This window comes from Sabethes cyaneus, chromosome 2 (assembly GCF_943734655.1).
Source record: "Sabethes cyaneus chromosome 2, idSabCyanKW18_F2, whole genome shotgun sequence".
Classification (NCBI taxonomy): Eukaryota; Metazoa; Arthropoda; class Insecta; order Diptera; family Culicidae; genus Sabethes; species Sabethes cyaneus.
Genome location: NC_071354.1, coordinates 33440595 through 33464174, shown reverse-complemented (window position 1 = coordinate 33464174; position 23580 = coordinate 33440595). Strand labels below are relative to the sequence as shown.

Below are 23580 nucleotides of genomic sequence, written 5' to 3'. Positions count from 1 at the left end.
ATCACGCGTGGAAGCATCGTTCCCCCTGGGAACGAAACGTCCAACAAACAACGTCGGTACCACATGTAGCGCAAAACTCCCCCAAAGAGAAACCAAAATTAAGAGATTCATCTTAATCATTTATCCGCCCGAGGTGAGGAAAACCATGCAAAATCAGCCCGCTATCGCTCCGAAGTAGCAAAAAATAAAACAAACGGCAGCAAATGTCAGAATTTATCCATGCCCCACCCCCCCAGGGCTGGGTGCACATTTGCCTGCTGTTCCATTTCCCTCTCGGTTCAGGGTTATTTCCGGCGCCTTACTGTGTGTGTTATACGGAACAGGACAGACGGAAATTTAGGTCATCGCCATGCGGCTGTTGCAAGAGTCAGCAAAGTGGAAGCCGGAAAAAACCGCATGATTCCGACGGTTTTAGTTTAGTCTTGTACTTCGTCCTTGTACTCGACACGAAAATACCACACCAGCAGAAGAGCAACAGCAAAAAACGGAAAGATAAAAAAAACTGCAACCTTCCAAGGACTTGCTTTGGTCTTCGTACTCCTTTCGTTCTGCATCCAGACACCACCCCGGTCGGATGGCTCTAATAGAGGAGGAAAACAGACACAGTTTTCATTTCCATACCGGCCAAGGTACAGCCAAGGAGGCGCGCGGTGGCGATCGTTCCCGGAGGAATTTTAATCACAAGCAACCTAAGCGTGGTCAGTCGTCTTTCGGTTCGGTTCGGTTCGGTACTGTTTACTTTGCTTATTTGCTGCTTGCATTCGGAGGGATTGTGCGGTCCCCCGGTTATGGTTCCGCTCTTGGTCAACCGGAGAATCAGCTGAGATTAAATTTTGGACGGTCGTCGGAGGTACTCCGTGCCTCGCTGCCTCGAACGAACAGAACGACCAGCTCAGTGCACTAGTGTGGAACAGTCGTTAATTTTTGTTGTCGATATGAGGTTGAAAGGATTTAGCTTGAAGCTGCACGAGCAGGTACCATTTTTTGAACGAATTCGAAGAAAGGTTGTTTGGAAAAATATCATATTCCATATGAAAACACAGCGGAAATTATTTTGGAAACAAAACCAATCTCAGTTACTTCGCTTATTCGAGAATATAAACTAAGAAACTCATTAACGAAACGTAGAATGACTTAAAACTCCTGAAACTACAATTTATTTATTTGTTACTGGGGCACTGGGGAATGTCAGTTATCAGTGTCGCCTTCGAACTTTTTTTCGAACGCAAATAGTTTTGGCAAAAACAAGCCAAAAACATTCATTTTTTGCCAGAAATATCCGTTCTCTAAAAAAAATACCATGCGTGTCCATTGCATGAGGTAGCAACTTTATTTAATCAAAAAATTGTATCTCAAAAACTGAAAATTATCGTTCCGAATTTTTGATATTTTTATGCAAACAATTCTTAGCTTTCCAGAAAAAATATAAAAATCGGAGTCTGTTTGGTCTACACACTGCGAAAACACAGAAAACAAATATTTTCAGTTTTTGCGTTGATAAAGAACTTTGCGCATTTGTCCAATATTTTTTTCGACAAAACTCGACGTTTGGAATCAAAATCATTGAAATTCAGTGATTCAAAAGCTATGAATTTTCAAGAAAAGCAATATCGAAAAAATTTGAGGAGAAACGAAAATGATGTTGGACGTGATCAAAACAAAATTAATCTAAACTGACGTAGATAAGTAAAATTATAACGCTGTTGAAAAAAGATGAACCAATTTACAGAAAAACAAATCAACCTGAATGGATCAACTGAGTAAAAAATAATACAAACCCAATGACAAATCATGGTAAAAACACATTAAAACAGTAGAAATAAGATATTTTATGTTATGTTTTCGTTGATTATGAGACAGACTAGTTGAGCCCGAATCGATCCGGAAAATACAAATGTCTGTTCAGAAAACTGCGGATACATTCCATTGGCCAGTGTTTGTGAAGATTTTTAATCTTTGTATTAGTTCTTTGAGTTCCTCATATGGTCAGTATTAAGTCAGGCAGAACCAAGTGACAAAATTCTGACTTCGAGAAAAACGCATTCAAAGTTTGCTGCTCTGTATGGTTTATAGCTATCAATCATTCGAAATCATCTTATAACTCTGGCTATTTGCGGCATTTATATAGTCTGAGTAGAGTAAAATGTTGCTTAGAAAATTCTTGATCGTTGGCTTTCATTAACTTATTTTTTGAAATTTTTGACTTGGTTCGGTATGATTTAACACCGACCATATGATAACGCGACAAGCAATCCAGTTGAGCAGGCGAGTCAAGCAGTCGAATCAAGTAGTCGAGTCAAGCAGTCGAGTCGAGCAGTTTAACCAAGCTGTTCAGTCAAGTAGTCCAGTCGAGCAGTACGGTCGAGCAGCTAAATCGAGCAGTCAAGTCGAGCTGTTTAGTCCAATCGAGTAGTTGAGTCGAGTAGTTAAGTCGTGCAGTTGAGTCATGTAGTCCAGTCTAGCAGTTGAATCGAACAGTTGAGTCGAGCAGTGAATTCGAGCAGCTCAGTCGAGCAGTCAAATCGAACAGTTGAATCTAGCAGCCCACTCGAACAGTTTAATCTAGCGGTTGAATCGAGTAGTCTAGTCAAGCATATGAATCGAGCAATTGAGTCAAGTAGTTGAGTCGAGCAGTCGAAACATGCAGCTTAGTCAAGCAGTCCAGTTGATCAGTCGGGTCAAGCGGTTCAGTCGAGCAGTTAAATTTCGCAGCGAAATCGAGCGGTTAAGTCGAGCAGTAGAATCGAGCAGTCCAGTCGAGCAGTGGAATCGAGCAGTTAAGTCAAGCAGTTGTAGTCGAGTGGCTAAGTCGAGCAGTTAAGTCGAGCAATCTAGTCGAGCAGATGAATCAAGCTGTCCAGTCATCAGTTGAATCAAGCTGTCAGGTCTAGCAGTTAAATCGAGTAGTCTAGTCGAACAGTTGAATCGAACAATCGAGTTTTTGAGCAGTTGAGTCGAGCAGCCAATTCGAGTAGTCCAATCGAGTAGTTGAGTCAAGCAGTTGAGTCGAGTCGAGCAGTTGAATCGAGTAGTCCAGTCCAGCACTTGAATCGAGCAGTTGAGTCGAGCAATCGCATCGAACAGTTAAGTCGAGCAGCTGAGTCGACCAGTCAAGTCGAGTGTTTAAGTCGAGCAGTGAAATCAAGCTGCCCAGTCAAGCAGTGAAGTCGAGCAGATAAGTCAAGCTGTCAAGTCAATCAGTCGAATCAAAGTCCAGTCGAGCAGTTCTATCGTGCAGTTAAGTCGAGCTGTCGGGTCGAGTAGTAGTAGAGTAAGTCGAACAAATGTATCAAGCAGTCGAATCGAGCAGTTAAGTCGAGATGTTCAGTCAATCAGTCAAGTCGATCTGTCCAATCAAGCAGTTGAGTCGAGCAGACAAATCGAACAGTTTAGTCGAGCAATTCAGTTGAGCAGTCCAGTCGAGCAATCGAATCGAGCAGTCTAATCGACCAGTTCAATCGAGCAGTCTAGTCAACCAGTTGAGCAATCGAGCATTCCAGCAGTCGACCAGTCAGTGAGGTGACTGAGAATAGAACTGATTGGCCTGTCAGGGGCCTGTTTTTAATTACCGATAAGCCTCTTATGACGTTCTGTCGGAGACCTGGTTTTGGTAACAGATAAGCCTCTTATATAAATAGAAGATAAGAAGATATGTTTTAATTTAAGGTCATTTTTTAATATACTATTTTAAATATATCCCATAAGCATACGAACGTTAGGCATGTGGACGTTATGATAACAAGCAAAATGGGTGATAGGTATAATTTGCGGAAGGCATAAAGTATGGTAGGCATAATGGACTTTAGGCAATCTAACATGGAAATACCACACCAACTATACTGCTTGCAAAAGATCCAGTCGACTCAAAAGCGATGCACATAGGGTGAATTGAATTACCTACGAATAGCCGAAACATAAATGGCCGAAACACAAATGACCGAAACTCAACTGGACGAAATAGCAAATGATATAGTATATCTAATGTAATCACGAATAACCGAACAGGAATGCTTAGATCACAAAAGGCCAAAACACACTTGACCGAAACACAAATGGCCGAATGTCATAGAAAATATTCGCTGCCTTCAACCTGCTCAACTAAGGAATAACCCCTACTAGTCAGTAAACTTAGGAAAATACTCTATACTCTACTATTTATACTACAAATAAATACCAAAAAAATTAAATGTGGAGTCTGTGTGTGTGTGTTTTGGCATGAGGACCTTGGGCATAATTCCGAAAAAAAAAGATTTTATGACCGAAAAAATGACCGAAATTCAACAACTGTCACAGAACGCCGAAATTTTATTTGACCGAATCGCGTTTTGGAAAAATTTCAAATAATGAAGGAAAAACTGCAGTTCGTAAAATTCTGGCACCTTAGTCTCAGAAACTAAGTCTCTGAGCCTTACGCCTATCGTCCATGTTTGTGTCAATTTGGGTACTCTTCTAGTGTCGTTTTTGTACCATTTTGTGACTGTTTTTAAGTAAATTTTGGTTTTACCATTATGTTATTTCTGTTTTATTTTTGCTATTTTGTGCTTCTTAGTGCCGTTTGGTTAGAATTTTTGTATCATGTTTGTCCTTTTGTCCTATTTGAATAATACTTTTATCAGTTTTGTGTCAATTTTCAGCATTTTTGTATCTAATTTAAACATTTTTGTACCATTTTCATACAGACCCGATTCTATTAGCCAGTTGTACACACTTTATTCACGCCGGGCAATTGAATTGGCTTTTTATTAATTTTTTTATTATTTTCGGTAAGTTTGTCTAATTTTGACGTAGAACTACGACTTATCGCATGGTTTCAATACAAAATTGGGATTCAAGCTAGCGTCAAGAAAGAATGAAAGATTTTGAACGCTAAAAACTTTTTCAATCTAGAACGGATTTTGGTGATTCGTATACCATTCGATTTAAAAAAGAAGCAGCAATTAGCATAGCATAGACAAACGTACACATCATGGGTGGCTGATATGATATACCCGTAAGTACACCATACACCTGGCGTTGGCCTTACGATTGTAAAAATGGGTACGTTAGTTGAACGCCTACTTTAAGAGGATGCGCAAAAACTCACGCAATCTTCATAGGTATTCTTGAACCTAGTAATATACAATATGAATATAATATTAAAAATAAAATTAAATAGAGCATTCATGGGAAAAATAGAACAATCTCACCATCAATCCGTCGAATGAACAATAATTACGTCAGTTTCCATCAGTGTATCTAATATGCAATAATTAATTTAATTTTTCCTTGCGATGTCCACGTGCATTATTTAAGCTTGTTACGGCTAGTGTCTTAATTGTACAGTAGGAGGTGCTTGATGAGCTAAAACGAAACAAATAATTAAAATAACATATTATACTTACCTGCTACCAATACCGTGTGGCTCAGTCGTCTGCATCTGGGAACCACGCGGCTTCGTACCTCCTAGCTTAGCTGCTCAATAGAGCATTACCGAGTATGGCCACGTGGAGGCGCTAGGTAGGAGCTTGGACTGGCAAAAGCTATGTTGGTCGCTTTCTCGTTTGCCTTCCCATTTCATACCCGATTCAAAAAAGAAGCAGCAATTGTATGGTTATCTTGAAAAGATAGTTTTCCAAACCCTAAATAGTGAAAATTACCGAAAACTTTCAAGCTAAACTTTGCCCATACATTTTCTGTGTGATAGCACTAGTTCGCAGGTACGGACTACCATTACAAACACTGAGTTTGTGGCTGGTGCTGCCATTTCAGAACAAGGAAGCAAAATAAACTTGCAATGGCTGCGTAGTCTCGCCATGTTGACATGTAAAGACTGTTGAAATGACATAAAAAGGAAAGCAGAGCCGTTATCGTCATTCATTCGCCACTTAACTTCTGATCTCTGCAACTTTCCACTTCGATTCAAACTTGGAAAGCGTCACTATTGATCATGTTTTTGCTTACTACAAAGCACAGTAAAGTCTAGGTCCGAAATTCCGATTTGGAAACTTGACCTTCTGTTCTTATACGACAGACTTCGCAGCCTGGTGTAAGAGTACAAGACTATTGCAGAATTAGTGCTACAATCCTATTAGCTCGTGCAGCCTCTCCCAGCCAAGGTTCTAACATGCTACGTCTGGTTTTTTAGACCAGTATCGTACCTCGAGACCATTTACAAGGTTTAGGCTTTTTTCTTGCTAGATAACGCTGCAAACAACTGATATATGCTGTCATAGACTGGTTAATGTAAATCAATTGCATGAAGCCTTGACGGTTGCAGCCGCGGAACGAGAGAGCGGAAAAGAGCGAATACAGTTGTCTACTCCCGATTCAGCTTTTTATCCCGATTTTGTCAAGCTATAAATTTTGTTTTACTTTTGTGCTTTTAAACATGATTTATAAAATTTTTCAGCCTGCTTGAAACTATTCTGATTCTCCAGGGAGAGTTTTTGAATAAAATGATGCCTTCTTGCGAGTAATTGGGGTCAAAATTAGGGTATTTTTATAGTAAAAGTTCTATAGTTCCTAAAAAGCAAAGGTAGAAGTATACTATATTCAGCAATGTTGTGTATTTTTACTATTTGTACAACTTTGTAAAACATGAAAAAGTCTTACAACAACTACAAAAACAGCTAAAATAGAAAAACTAATTTTAAAGACTTTTCTTATATGAGAAAAAGGATTTTTCTATCTTTGCTGAAGAGATAAAAGGTTACGCTCTTCAGCAAAATTTCTTGTAATAATATGCTGTAAAACTTTACAGAACCCAGCGTTATATTGAAACTGAAGAAAAATAATTTTTTATTGCACTTTTAAGGGGGATTAATCAAAATTTAAATTCCGCTAGACGATAGAACTTTTAATTTTAAGAAACTCTTCCAAAGGTTCCATAAGCTAATCAAAGCTAATGCGTACCAAAAGAGGTTCTGGACCAGTGTGCTGTGCCCGGTTCATTGAGCTTTTTCGGTTGACCAACTGAGGGTTATTTAGTTTTTAGTAGAAGTCTTCGATATTGCAAGGTCTTAAGTTTTGAATTTTTGGAAAAAAAATTGGAAAAAAACTTCCCGATTTTGTCAGTTTCCCCATTTTGTCAGCCCAAAATTCAACATGGGTCTGACAAAATTGGAACTTTACTGGATCTGAAATTAAAGAAAAGAATACTTTTCCCGATTAAGTTCCACCATTAGTTTTATTGAGGATAGACTATTTCGAAAACAGACACGGGTGAAACCTGCAAGTCGTAGGAGAAATACATATCTGTCGTGGATAAAATTTATACCGTGTAGAATTTAAACGGAAAAAGTTTTCTTTTCTTGAATTGCAGGTTTCGTATTCCACTAAGTTGCTCCAAAAACTTCAATCACGGGCGAATATGTTCAGATCGCAAAGAATAGAACGAAATAACATCTGCACGACATGGTTGCTTTTTAATAATTGTCAGTGCGGGCAAACGTACGCTAAATATAGTATTATGTGAATTTTGGTGAGGTCAGATCAAGGAAAGGCTCTTATCAATTCCAATAACATATTGTTTTGAAGATTTAGTTTTTTTCTTAGAATTTTGTTGATAGGTGTGTGAGGTAGATTTCTATTTTAAGACACTCCGATTCTAGCACTTGTAAAAATATTCATTTTTTACATCATAAAATACGAGATGCATCCAAAAATACGAATCAAATATTAAGCACTATTATTTACTAAACGCTATTTTACGCCATACATAGGTCAATATGTTGTGAAAGTTTTTCTGTAATATTTCTTCGCAAAAACCCGCCTAACGTAGTTCTACACCAGTCACGCGATTGCGTGTGGAACACAACCTTTCTCTTTTTTTATAAATCATGTTCCAATTATTTTCTGTTCTATTATTTTCGTGTGATTAAATTTGTTCACACGCGCGTACACGTTTTAACGAACACACCGGCATAATCATCCCTTTCGAACTCTCGCTCTTATTTATTCATGCACTGCGACGAATTTTTACGAGTGTGTATTTAGCCGACAGCCGCGGTCGTCGCTCTGACTCGTAAGATCGCAGACCGAGCAGCTCGCACTCGCACCCGCACCCGCACCCGCCTGCTAGAATAGAGGGCGTAAAAAGAAATTGAAAAGAAAAAAGTAATGCAAAATTTGTATCCCAGTGTGCCGCTAGTTCTCATGGGCGAGCTGTTTGCCTTATGAGTGGGCTATACAGAAAGACGCTACGCATGCTTCTCATACTCGCTCACGTAAGAGTACGCATCGTTTGTTTCTCGTTTGATTTGTAACATTGATTTTTATCTCGTTTTGGTGCAATTTTTGTAGCAAATTTTGTATTTTTGTCTTAGTCCCTTCTATGTCACTTGTGTCTAATTTTTATTATTTTAATTCTATGTTATTTTAGTGCCATTTTCTATTATTATTGTATCATTTTTGTTATTTATGCTTGAATGAGTTTAACGGAATCCCTAGATTGAGATAGATAACACTCTTGCCGTTAAGTTCACTATTTATTCCTGTTTCTATTCGACTTGCTAGGTTTATTGTCGATGTTATTCATCGAGTTTTTCTGGATTACTGAGAAATCTGCTTTTTGCAGTTTCATAAACAAATGTTGTGGTTAGTTCAGTAGAGGGGAATTGTTAAATACGCAATATCCTAAATTAAAATATTTATATTGCTGCATGAACAGAGAACGCAAAGCAATGCATCGTCTGTAAATAATTTTGTATGACATAAAAGTTTAGCCAGTTTAAAGTATATTATATAGCTTGCCTAATGTGCCCATCCTAGGCATGCTAGTTTGTTAAATTCAACGATTATTTTAGTCGTATGAATCGTTAAAACGCTTCAACAACACACATAATCTCTATATGGTGTAATAGCTGAAATGATTTCAAAGTAATGTTCACAAGACTTTACTTCTAAAAATTCCTTAATTATAATATTTCAGCTAACAAAATCCCAATAATACAAAGTTGTTGTTGTTCTCAATTTATTTGGACTTAGGACTTTTTAAACGCAAGGCGTTCATTCGAGTCAAAATTTTTAGTAGCTTATTTGAGAAAAAAAATCCAAGATATTTAATAAAGATACATACAATGGCTGAGCACTCCTTTTCGAAGACATTCTCTCACTGTTAGCATGAATAAGTGCTATTATTAAGTTTGATATAGCTAAACACTCCACTCCTCGTTATGTTAACACACATGGAAAACAGAGCACGGAAATGGTTTTCAATGCCGAACGCAAAACCAAAAGTGAACGTTAACTGGATCATTGTAGCGAATCTTTTCGGGCTGGCTGGTATCGCTCGCACAGCAGCGGTACAATTTCAACCCCCACCACCTGATCGGTGGGGGTAGGTACTGTACAAACAAACCCCAGTGATGGAACACAAACAACCTTCGAGCGCGGAATGAATGAAAGCGCGGTGGCCTCCGCTGGGTGTGCGTGTGTATCCGTAAAGTGTATCTAATCAGATGATTTGTGTTGCCTCATCCGGACAAAGCCATTATCCTAAACCATCCTAACCGCGCCGAAGCCGCCACCGAAATGGGCAAATTTGGAAAACAACGATAATGATTAACAACGTTCCTTTTCCGACTTCGTCGGCTGAGAATCTGTATGCGTCTTGCGTTACGCGTTATCTAACATGTTTATAAACAGCTCAGCCGCTAGGACCATAGGCAATGTTTTCGGTACAATCTAGCTACGCTCCTGATTCCTGGAGTTCACCTAAGAAGTGGCTTGGAAGAGTATTAAAGCGCAAATCTCCAACAGCGCCAGCAACAGTAGTGGCTTGCGGTGACTGTATCGTGTTTGTGTAATGTAAAATTAATTCAGGGTAATTACGACTGCCCGCGGTCACCCGGTTGGACAAAGACCCTCCACGACTGGACTGGATACACTAGGAAACACCGGTTGCAGTATTTCAGCTATTCCACTGCCCCGATCACCCGTCAGTTACGCCCGGCCAGTTGACCGGGCGGGCTGGCCGTACGATAATTTAAAAACAGCTCGACAGCAGCGAAACAGGGCAGCTATGCAAATGTGTGTGCGGCCAAAATGGAGCTACAAGGAACACGTACTGCGATATCAACTGCCGGGATTGTGTCGCAATCTGAGTTTAATTAAAATTCAATACTGTACAGTGTACCTGATGGTGCAGCAAACTGAAGCCTATTTCCATCTCAAAGTGCATCCAGTTGGATGGACTTGTTTTTCAGCCAACCCTTCAATCCGTCGCTTCGAGCATACGTACATCCAGCTGCTCGTACAAACATACACTCACACACGCGCACATACACACATACACAAACGGGCATGTAGCCTAGTCAGGCACCGTCGAAACAAGCAACTCTCGTCATCCGAAAAAAAAATCCCGGTTCGTGCACTTCCCACTGTATACTGCAGCCAGCAGTGCGTTCCCAATTTGCGTATACGAGGCTTCTCTCCAAAAGCAAGCTCGACCAGAGAAGCATCAGCCGAATGAATGGCAGAAATGTGTTGTTGTTCTACATCAATAATAATAATAACAATAACAACAACAACAATAACAACAACGAACGTTAAAGGTAAAAGATTGCTTCTGTGCAATGATGTGAATATTTTCATTTCTATTTCATGCACCTAGGCTCAGTCAGTTAACACTAGCGAACGGTGTGGAAAATTCACATTTTGATAAATCTTCCCGAGGCTACCCAGAAGATAAATGATGGCCATCCCGTTCAACTGACCACTACAAAATTGGTAAATATTTTCCGTGCCAAAACTATGCACAGTTATTTTTCCGGAACGGTGATTATGTGAGTTATTATTTAGGCAGGAATATCAATCAAATGCAACTGTTTTTCGGGATGTTCAATTCCATATTTTAACTTGTTAGCCCTTTTCCCAGTCCAATTAATCTAGAAATAATGTACGTCATTTATATGCATAACAATTTTTTCTAGCTGCCATGAGCTAAATACACTTGAAACATTGTACTTGATGCTCATCATAGTAATTATTAATAATACATTTAGATTTCGTAATATGTGACGTAATCGCCTCGCATCATTATTTCACGCACAACACAGAACGAACGAGTTGTAGTCCCAGTAATCGACTTTAGGTGACCCCCAGAAAACAGTGTCCACAAATAAACTACCCAATCTTGCAAGAAAAAAAACAGGGGCTTTCGATGGTGCTTCGTCACCCGGTCGCCCGGTCGGTATATTAAAAGTAAGTTTCCCAGATAGTATTTAACTAGAATACCGAAAAAATTAACTTACACTTGCAATCAAATCTGTGCCTATTTCGAACTTGCTGAAGCAAGCCGAAGACGATAAGTTAAATATTGCAAGTCAAAAAAATAAACGAAGAGTGACAAACCAGTTATTCTCTGCCTATAAAACTACGTAGCAACCAGATCATGAGATGATAACAAAAGCAGGATAACTTTCGGTGAGAATATATTTTGTAACACACTCGCTCTCACAAGCGCTTGTTGTTGGTAGTGTAGGTATACAATAAAATATATCTTTGTCGCAAGTCGGCTGGTTAAAGACAATACTTTATCAGCAACCAATACTTTATTTTCAATCAACAGGTTATTGAAAATGATCAATGGAGCAGTATTGAGCAGGTGTGGGTGTGTACCGAACTCGCAAACAGCAAACTTTTCGTGTGTGGAATTTACATTCCGCCTGATCGAGTACGCGATGATGCTCTAATCGATGTTCAATCCCGGTCGGTTGAGTCAGTAATCGATTTAGCTACCGCAACTGACGAGCTAATTGTTATCGCGGATTTCAACCTTCCAGGACTTCTGTGGCAACCATCCAGCAATGGTTCTCTCCATCCTGATGTACATCTCGGAGCTTTGCGGCTTCTCGACTGTTATAACTCTGCCACATTGCCACAAATCAACCACGTGACCAACGAGAACAATCGCAGTCTGGATCTCTGCTTCGTCAACGTACAGGATGTTGTCCCAGTTCGCTCGCTCCGTCGCCTGTGGTAAAGCTAGTAAGACACCATCCTCCACTCATCCTAGCCCTCCACGACCATCATTCTGATCTAATGAAAATCATCATTCCGCCTTTTTCATACGACTTTCGGAATGCTGATCACCGAAGCATTGCCGAATTCTTTGCCACTATCGACTGGATTGGTGTTCTTGACGGAAACGATGCCGTCGCACATAATAGGGCACGCAATCGTACATTCGCCAAACAGTAAACCTTGGTTGACCCGCGATCTTCGCATTCTGAAGATGGTAAAAAGGGCTACGCTTAGGACATACTCCAAGTTTGGCACCCTTTCGCTGCGTGAGCATTACATAAGATTGAACGCTGTATACAAACGAACCAGTCGGGAATGCTATAGACGACACCTACACAGAATTCAGCGCAATCTGAAGTTAAAACCGAAAACTTTCTGGTAGTATGTTAGCGATCAGCGTAAAGAATCGGGCCTTCCCTCAACCATGACCCTGAATGGTGAGGTTGCTTCGGATCCATCTCTGGCTGCCTACAATGTTCCGCTAATGACGGCGAATACGCTGGGTACTCTTAACATCGACCAAACTAAAATGATCTCTAGAGCCGTCTCAACGGTAAAATCTTCGACAAAAGCCGGCCCAGATGGTATCCCGTTTGAGTTTTTGAAGAAGCACATCGCTGACCTACTTATCCCCCTTCAGCTGGTGTTTAGCCTGTCTGTCTCAAGCGAGGTATTTCCGTCCGTATGGAAAACTGCTCATATGTTTCCTGTTCATAAGAAAGAGGATCGGAAAGACATCAATAACTACCGAGGAATCTCATCATCATCTTGTAATCATCTCATGTGTCTCACATCATATATTGCGAAAAGCTTAACGGATCGTGCTCAAACGGACGTCATCTACACTGACTCGGAATCGGCGGAAGTGTGCTGCGTTGGTTTAATTCCTAACTCGTAGGTCGTAAACTGACTGTGACGGTTGAAGGTTTTCAATCTGGATGCGTTTTCGGCCTCTTCTGGAATCCCACAAGGCAGATTTGGGACCGTTAATCTTCCTGCTATACTTCAATGATGTCCACCACGTTTTTAAAGGCCCTGGTTTATCCTACGCCGAAGATCTGAAGATTTACTTGAGGATTCGCTCCGATGGCAATGTCGATGCAATCCGTCTTCAACGAGAACTTGACACCTTTATGGATTGGTGTAACTTGAACTGCATGCTCGTGAATCCTGAAAAATGCTCCATTATTTCTTTCGCCCGAATCCGTCAGCCAGTGATTTCCAAGTACAAGATCGATGGTACTTAAATCCAACGTGTCGACCAAGTGAAGGATCTCGGTGTTATCTTGGACAGTCAGTTTTCGTTTAGACGACACATTTCCTACATTGTGGACAAAGCATCCAGAATTCCAGGATTGGTCTTCCGCATCGTTAAAGGTTTCACCAACGTGTATTGTCTCAAGGCATTATACTGCTCACTCATCCGTTCGACTCTCAATTGTCTGGTTCCATTGTCTGGTATCCGTATTACCAAAACGGAATGGCCAGGATTGAATCGATTCAATGCCGCTTCTTACGTTTTGCGCTCCGTCATCTACCTTGGCGAGATCCGTTCCGATTGCCAAATAACGAGAGACGATGCCGATTGATCCATTTGGAGATACTTCAGGTGCGAAGGAACGTCGCAAGAGCCTTGTTTGCTACAGATATGTTGCATGGAAGAATCGATTGTCTTGCTATTTTGGATACGATTAATCTGAATGTACGGTCCAGGGCACCGCACCAACTATGGACAAAACAGTGCTATGACCGGAGTCCAGCGAGTCTTCAATAGAACTGCCGCTGTCTTTGATTTTAATCTATCACGTGAAACTATCTGCCGAAACTTTTCTATGTTTTTCTCTATCAATGACTTTTAGGAAAATCTGTGTATATTTGTAATTTTTTGAATATGTGGTTAGTAATAGTATAAGAAACCATCTTTAGAACAACTGTGGTCTGTTGATGTTGAATAAATAAATAAATAAGCAACTTGAACAATGGGGACAAACAACAAAAGCCTTAAGAAAATGACTAGCTTGCTTTGATCCAAAGTGTGGCGTACAATGATACCTTGGTAACTGCCAAACACTGCCGCTGCCGACACTGTGTGACATGATTAGGATTGCTTTTGTTGCGTACAATACGTATTACATATGCTGAAAGGTGCATGGGTCGAACCAAGCTATAATCTGAGATTATAACCGGATTCGAACCCACAACACCCGCCTGGGCATGTGGCTCGCTGGTACTCATGTACCTTTGAACCACAGAGGCGCTGAACAAAAGGAGACTGCACAACTCCCTTATTAAGGTAGCGACCTGGTTGGTACCTGCCTGGTTGATCTACTACGTAAGTCTCTTTGTTGCATGATTTTGAATATCTTACTATCAGCATCTGTAGCTGATGGTTATAGAAAGCCTGACCGAACACATTTACTTAGAGCTGGTATATTTGTTGACTTGACGCTTTGGTATCCCTCCTGCGATGGCATATGTGTGACCTACTATCTTTGCAGCAAACAGAAGTTTGAGCTTCGCCAGAGGTGATCGGTAAAAGTTTGTTATAACACTTTACGCGCCTTCGCTTCTTTTCTGTCTTGGTGATATGCTTTGCCAATCCTCTGGCTGATAGCTCACAGCGCTTTATAAAATACTAGTTGAGCCCGAATCTTATGATCCGGAAAATATAAATGTCTGTTCAGAATTAGGAAAGCTGTAGATACATTCTATTGGCCAGTGTTTGCAAAGGTGTTTAATCTTAGTATTAATTCTTTGAAGTAGTCCACTCGAGCAGTTAAATGGAGCTGTTCAGTCGAGCAGTCAAGTGAATCTGTGCAATCAAACAGTTGAGCCGAACAGTTCAGTTAAGCAGTCCAGTCGAGCAATTAAATTGAGCAGCCTAATCGACCAGTCCAGTTGAGCAGTCTAAACAACCAGTTGAGCAATCGAGCAGTCCAGTAGTCGACCAGTGAGGTGACTGAGAATACAACCCATTGCTATGAAAGCATGACGTCCTGTCAAAGACCTGTTTTTAGTTACCGATAAGCTTCTTATGACGTCCTGTCAGAGACCTGGTTTTCGGTACAGACAAATAGACAAGCCTCTTATATAAATAGATTACTCGTTTAGTTGGAAACGTTCTGAGAAAATTCAATTAAATCTTCAATTATTATGTTGCGGTCCTTAAAACGACCAATTCTCGCGTAACTTTTCAAAAGGACCTAAGTAACATTGAGGGACTCTCTTTGGCGTCCCCCTCTTCCGCTTATTACGACGACATAAATGCATTCCAACGAAAATTTTCCTGGCGTTTAGTTAAATAGTGACGACTGCAACTGATTCATGCAAACCTGATGTTTTGAAGTGCATTTACGTCGCCGTAGCAAGCAAAAGAGAAGAGATACAAAAAGAAGAGAAAAGTTGCTTGAATCCAACCCACTTGACGGTTGCACTGACGCCGACGCCGAGAGCACATATACCCACCAGACCACTGGCTTTACAGAGACTGATAACTGTGCCAAGCAGCAGGCCCTGTTTTATTCGAATTCAAAGTATATCTTCGAAGGCCAGCCCTTTTTTTCGTGGTTCGTCATTTCTGCTTTTCGTAGTTACCAGGTAGTCGAAAATCGAGTTCATTTTCATCAGTTTGTTTGCCGTTTCAAACGTTTCGTTTGACATCCATCTGGCAAAGCGGAATGGAAAAGTCTCGCTGGTCTGCAGTTTGCTGAGAAACCAAAATTACGTGCCCCCATGAACCAGTAGCAGTCCTTTTAAGGATGAAAACATGCTTATATGAAAACATTGTTGTGCTCCGCAGATCACAATAAAGTTTTTTGGGCCAACAATAATCATTAAAACAAAACATTGGGTTTAGTTTTAATGCATTTTCCTGCGCATTGTTGCGCATGTTACGGTAAATTAGTATTTCATTTGATGCTAATTTGGTTTTAATCGCTATCACTTGTTCACGGCAGACAATATTTCAATGTGACGATTATATAAATTAAAATATCTGCGGCACCGCTCGTGTTGCCGTTGGTGGTACAGCAGAATAAGCAATTATCAAAGCAAATAGTAATCAACGAGAAAGGGTAGGATTCCATTTAGTTCCCTAGTAACTTTGTTATAGTAGAATTAAATGGAATTTTACATCGACTTTCTCGTTGATTCCTGAATTGTACCAAGACTTGTTCGAAAATAATTGGAAATTATTTCAACCAATCACGAGGCGACAATTTCTAGTTAGACCGAGTTAGAGTTATTTTCAATTTTTCAATGTTTTCTATATTTTCCAATTCGATTTTTCGATCGATTGGTGTAAATAGTTTGGAAATCTATTGAAAATTGATCTATTGAAAACGCGTTACCACTTTGATGACGTCATTTCCAACAACCAATCACGAAGCAAGAATTCTGGTTAAATATAGGTTCATTATTTTCAATAGTTTCAATAGTTCAACATCAGTAATCCATACTTTTCTTCATTTGGGTTAATTCTTAGAAGATTTTCCGATCGATTGGTGTAAGAATATTGAAAATCGGTCAAGAAACCGCTAAGCTATTAGCGTTCCAAACCTGACCACTTTTCGAGAAAGATTTTTTGGAATGACACCCTATCCCAAACCTTGCCGTAAGACGTAGTCCATTTTATTCTCGAAGCTGCAAAATAAAAAGAACGAATTGATTCGTATTCTACATTACTAAACATATCTATTCCTACAAAAAATTCGTTTGTTGAAATTTTTTGCAGCAGGCCAAAAATTTCATTCATTCAAATTATACTAAATAACGAGTGTTCCTTCTCGCCGATGAACCACAAAATATCTCCCGCTCGCTGTCGCGCGCGGGGGTTAGTCGCGAAAATGTTTTTCATCAATTTCCCACCAGCCAGCAGGGTGAGTGCTAAATCTAATGGGAACACTTTTTGTCAACAGTGCTTTTAGCTGCTCGGCGAGGCGTGAATGCGAGCAAGCATCCGACAACCAACCGGAAATCATCCAATGTGCATTCATACGAAAACATTTCCGCACCGACCGACCGTGCCATGCCATGCCAGTCAGCGGAAAAGTTGTTTGTGCCGATCACGGATCACAAAAATCATCATGCCCTAAATTCAATTCGGATGCTTTCGGTTAAAAGATTCAGATATCGGTGGCCGAAAACCGCCAACGGAACGATGCGGTGTCGAAGCAGTATCTATTCTGGACACCTTTTGAAAAAGCGGCAGCTTGCCATTCATCGTCTGCGGGTTTTCCGGGTGCCGTCCCATACACTGGTAGGAAAATGTTCACCGTAGGGATATCTGCAGTTTTCGAGGTGCACGAGCAACCGCACATCGCCACCGGCAAATTTATTCATATTGTTTTCAACTCGTTGGGATTGAAACTGATTTCACTTGGAATGTAGCAGCAGCATCAGTGCAGGATCAGCGGCATCCAGAAACAGGCACAGAAAATAACCGCCAATAGCTGCCACCCGCTTCGTTCCGACGCCTATACCAACCTCTGACATATACCGACCTCGACGAGTGGAAAATTATCCCTGCAAAGCCAGCCGACGAAACAAGGGCAACAATATCAACGATATACAGCAGCAGCTCGCTGCATGATCCAAAAAAAAAATCACACCAAAATGACGTCTCTGATAGTCTCTACCGGACACACTAAATATCAATATGTGAACGTATGTGCACACACTGGAGAACCGATCCGGGACCAGGCGGGCGGGAGTGACCCATACTTAGCGTAAAAGACAACGAGTGCTTTCTCTCAAAATCCAAAAACAGCACGGCTCAATTTAGCGAACAATCCTCTAAGCGTTCGAAATGCAACCAAAACTTCGTCCGTCCCTACCGTGCCGTGTCGTGCCAGGTTGGATTGAAGCAACATTGCCAAAGGAAAAACCCGTACATTTGCTGCCCAGGATTGCGGAAAATTTATTATATTTCCGAATGCTGCGACCGTTGTTCGTTGCATCATCGCAGCGCTGGAACGAAATTGCCGGCTATGCATTGTGGCGTACAAAAATGTGACGACGATGTTCGGCGCGTACCATGCCTGCCACCACCCTGCCTGTGTGCCTGCGGGGACGCGCAGTGATGACTCCCTCAGAGCGTCATCAGACTGTCGTCACCGCCCGGCACGGCACGGCGGCCGGTCGGTCAGTTCGGTGAAACGGATTGACGCGGGTGCAATTTCGGAACAGTGAGTCCAGTGTGTGAATAATCGGGTTGGAAAATTAAGCGTGTCGATGATGGTGTGGCAGTGGCGCTGTGATGTGACGAAAATCGGACTTTCAACTTATTTTTTGTGTTCATATCGTTCTCCATTGAGCTCCACCTCGAAGTATTTCTTTCCATCAGGTCATCTAACATCATCAAGGCGGCTGAGCTGTTCTGTGGTCATGTTCTAGCATTATCTGCCACAACTCATTTCGTTTGACTAAATCGCACGTCGCCTTAAAGTCAACAAACAGATGATGAGTAGTTGTACTCTCGGAACTTGACCAGTAACTGACGTACGGTAAACGCTGAGCCTGATCCATATACAAAAATCAGTTCGGTGGACGATGCGGCTGTGAAGCGAGTATCGAGTACTCCATCCTACTTTTCTGGAAACCTCTAGTGATTAGAGTTAATTGATGTCAGATCGATACTTCCTGCATCCAGTTCCCGACTCTTCTGAAGCCTTAGAAGACCCACGACCAGTTTGCGTTCCATAAAGTTTGTACGAACATTTTTTCATTCATGAGGATTTGTCAGAGAAGCCTCAGTTGATCGGCGAGACATGAGATATTTCGTAAGCGACAATTTATTTTGTTTATTTTGTAACATTTTACCTTCAAAACGTCCCGCTGGTGGAGCCAAAATAGCCCTAAGGTTACAAACGATCAAGTTCTAAACTTTCAGACGTCTCCCACAGTTCTTCGAGAACGTTACTGAGTACAGGGATACCTCGATATAAGACAATTTATAATTTCAAAAAGTTGTCTTATATCGAAATTGTTTTATATGGAAACATGATTTTTTCAAGCATTTTCGCATTAGCACTCGCCAATTTTGCTCTGTGTTGTGTGTTTACGTTTTTTGAACTATTTATTTTTGTTTGAGCTATTAGTTTTTTACAATTTTTAGCATTATTTAGTTATAATGAACATCTTTATGGCGCCGCTTTTGGATTGGAAAATTGGCTAAGGTGTCGTTACCAAACAATATCAAAGGAATTTGTCTTATATCGAGGTAAAAATGGTCTTATATCGAATTGTCTTATATCGAGGTTGTTTCATAACAAGGTTGTCTTATATCGAGGTATCCCTGTATCACCCAATCGTGTAATACCCATTTTTGGTGTACAAATTCAGCAGATTTGAACATTTTCATCAACTGTCTATCTGTTTTCCCCAACATATCATGGGCATTGTGCACAAATTGGTGTCATCTACGAAAGTTGGTTCCAAAAACAATGCATCCATTGCTCAGGAGCAGCTTGGTAATTCCAGGACAAGAACCATTGAATATTATACATATCTTGCTGGTCGTACTCTCAGGGTGTTGGGTAGCCTGATGGAGATTTTGTGGGCAACACGACTCCCATAAGTATACGCTACCTGTGAATCCCCAAATATGTATTATGTAACCATCATATATTACACACTTCTGGCAAACACATCAAAATAGTATAAATGTAAGGATACCACATCCTCCCCTTGCGTAAAAGAAACAGTTCAATAAATGATATTGTTTCTGGTCAATTACAGCAGATTAATAACGTATTGATGCAGTAGTTTGATTATTCTTGTATGTTGTATTGAGGTTGGTTCACTCTCATAGCAGCCGTTCAAATATTATGTAACGCCAACAACGTTTTAACGAACCCCTATCCCCTTGTAACAATTTATGACAATTGTTTCTTACACCCGCACCCATATCCGTAACGCATAACTTTTACAGTTGTATGTATGCTCGATCGCACTGCCAATGATTGAGACACAATAGTTTATTGCAATTTAGCTCACAAATGTTGGGAGACTAATTTAAAGGTAATTTTATATATATTGCCTAAGTAGCCTATTTTTTCGATATTTTTACTTTCAATTTTCCCTCAATGAGGTCAGGCACAAAAATAAATTTTCATAACGGTGGTTTTTTACAATTAACGTAGGGGATGGTAGAAGAAAGTAATGAACCAAAGGTATTGATAGAGTTCCAAACAGAACGGGAAGGAGTCCTGAAGGGGAAAGAGCGAAACATTAGGTAAGAGTCATTGAAGCAACGGTTAAGAAGTTGTGCACCGCTTCTTTTAATTCGAACTAAGCTATACATTGAGCCAATTATAACCGAATTCGAACCCATTCCGAACCTAATTCGTCCTCCCAGGTCCTGTGGATCACCGGTAGTAACGAACCTTTAAGCTGTTCCGGACTGGACTCCACAACTCATGATAATTATACTGAAGATTTTAATCAGAGCTAACTCTTTTCTCCATTTGTTGGACGCGCCGAAGCTCTCTGCTCTGTAGTGTACGAATCTGCGAGTAGTTTCATTTCCTTTAACGGAAGCCTAACGATATAGCGAGTGTGGTTTCTATTACCATTTTAATTTTCAATCACTAAATAGTGAAAATTAACGAGAAGTTTCAAGGTCAAATGTCCCTATACATTTTCTTCGTGATTACCTTGCTTCACAGGCAGGGACAACAGTTAAACACACTGTTTAGTGTGGTTTCCTTTTACAAAAACAGTTACCTCCCCGTCCCAACACGTCGAAGATTTTCAACGACGTTTAAACCTATACCAATCTGATATCTGGGCTTGGGAACTACGTCAGAGTTTAAAACCAGTCCTTTACTTCATCCGATTTTATCTTTCAACATTGAATCTAGTCCAATTTGATGTTTTGAATGTAAAACGTCATAGAAAAGTGAGCAGTTATCCTTTCCTTTTGCCAGATTGCATCCATATACTGCAAGAATTTTTTCGGGACTGTTGTCTTCCACGGAAACAGGACTGAAGGGATATTCGTGCATGTGACATGGCGCAGCATGTCTTAAAGCGAGGATCAAATCAGTGACTGTCTTATCCGAGAATAGTTTTTGAGCGTTTCATTTGCTGATTTGCGTCAGTTAGTTGCTTGCAATTCTTTACATAGTTTCAATTGCATTTCTGTCAAGTATGCAAAAAGCTATAAAGTACAGTTTCGAAAGGGACTAGTAAGATGCAGAGGACGTTAGCGAATTGATATTTTAATGGACTGTCCACATGTTAGTTGTAAGATAAGTATACTTCAAATCAGTCTTTCACAATGATCGGTGCTATCAACAACATTTGCGGAAATTGACGAAAGCGGATCAGTGTTGTAAACCCAGAATAGTTATTTATTTTTTCGGCTTAATCGTAGTTGTAAGCAAACTCCTTAGGTAGGGTAACTTCGTCTACTGCATACCGGTTTCAAGCCAGTTACTTAAAGTTGTCCAGTGCTACAAGTCATGCAAAAGGGTTGCAATTGTGGCCTGATGGTTTACCCTTGGTGGAAGTGTAAACTCTAAGAAACGGATAACACTGATATACAGAGTACAGGCATTTAGAAATTTTAAACTTAACTACATTCAACAAATTTATCTAAATCTTTTAGTGCATTTATTACAATACAGTTAATTATAAACTCGCGTAATAAACCGCTGAACATCTTGAAATTGTCAAGCATTGTCGAATTGTACCCGCATTCGTACTCCTACCCTGAACCCCTCGTTCGTTCCCTTAGGCACAGACCTCCATTCTTTTTCTGTCTTTTTATTTTGTTTTTGACTCCGTTAGCTTTCCCCTCCGGTTTTCACTTTCATATTACCTTATTATTTAGACCGTTTTTTCTGGAATTAAATAAAAAGAAAACTTATCCAATTTAATACTACTATGTATAGGGTATTGTCGTTATCGTCGGGCCACTGTTATGGTCGGGCCATCACGATTTTACAGTTTTAGTAACTCATGATATCTATGACACAACCATTGTAAAACTTCTTACTGTGATAGCTAACTTTTCACAATATTGTGAGTTTCAATCGTGTATTCAAAACACCCGTACTGTATTCAGTGACTAAATCTTGCAAAAAAAGTTTTCCAGGCGCAATGAACTTTTCTTCAAGAAATAATTCATTAAATGCAATTATCGAGATAAATGTTGGAAATGTAGGAAGTATGTTGTGCTGCACAAGAAGACTATAGAAAAATCCCCTCCAGTAAGGTATTTGGGAAGGCTGAGGTGAAATACTAGAAAAGCGCTGTTTGTAAAGGTCGGGCCACTTGAGTAGTTATGGTTGGGCCACCATAATTCTAAGCGCAGAAGCGCAATAATCGCTAGACAATGTTTGTCACGTAAAATGTGTTGAAATAAAGCAAAATTAATACGATAAAAACCTAGATATTTGGTGTTTTTTTTCATTGTATTTGTACACTTCGGAAAAGGCGATTGTAGGAATATTGATTTTACAAGATCGCCATAATTTCGCAAAATGCAATTAAAAATAGAGTATCCGTACCTATATGAGCCGTTGTTTACGGAATTCATTCTTTTCATGTCCCTATATAGAATTTCAATACGTATGTCTTAGATTTTCTGCGATGGCCCAACCTGTACAACATGGCCCGACTATGACAACATTTTTTGTCTTCACGTAAATGCCTATAACTTTTTTATTTTTCAAGCAATCAGTTCAAAACTTTCCGGAAATATACCTTATTCTTATACCTTTGCAACGATGTATTTAGATTTCCAAAATTCCTTTCGAAACGAAAGTTATGGGCGAATTCCAAAACGTTACCCAACCACGACGACACTCCCCTATTTATTCTTGACAGTTACGTATTTCGCCTACGACTTGCAGGCTTCCTCGGTGTATGTTTTCTAATCGTTTTTCCTGTTTTCTTTTCTTTTTTCTTTTCTTTTTTCTGTCTTATTTTCCCATTTTCCTCTCATGCTTCTGCTAAAAGTTATACGTTTAACCTCTTTTTTCCGTTTTTCTTCGTCTCCTCTTTCGGTCTTCGTTTTTCCTTCTCGTTATTCTTCCTTCTTCTTGTGGTTTCTCTTTTCTCTGTTTCGTATTCCCTTTCTTATCTCGTTTTCCATCCTTTACCATTTTGTTTTACCTTATTTTGCCCGTTGTTTTTTATTTTTGTGCTCGTTTTCTCTTCTTTTTCTATTGCGTTTTTCGCCCTTTTCTTGAGATCTAACCTCTCTTCTTGTTTCATTCTTTTTCGTTTTCATCCCAATTCGATATTTTCATCTTCTCCCGATATTCACCTTTTTTCGCTTCCTGTCTTTTTTCTATCCTGTCTTTCATTCATTCGACGTTCGTTTCTGTTTTTCATTCGTGTTTTCCGTTCTGTATCTTGTTATATCCTGCTTTTCCCCCGTTTACTGTCACGTTCGGTTTCTCTTTCCGTTTTATCCCTTTTGTGTCTTGTCCCGTATTTTTTCTACCCATTTTATTTCCTTTTCTGTCCCACCCAACCAACAATATGAGTTTTATTATACTCTTATGGTGGTCTTCAAGACCAATTTTGGCCTTAAATGCCATCACAAGAGTGTAATAAAACCCAAAT

The 23580-nt window shown here is 40.1% G+C and overlaps 1 protein-coding gene across 1 annotated transcript in view; it reads left to right on the top strand.

The window, feature by feature from the left end:
• LOC128735253 (protein O-mannosyl-transferase Tmtc3-like) overlaps window positions 1–23580 on the top strand; it is a 450482-nt gene that overhangs the window by 272845 nt on the left and 154057 nt on the right. The gene's annotated exons all lie outside the window — the stretch shown is intronic.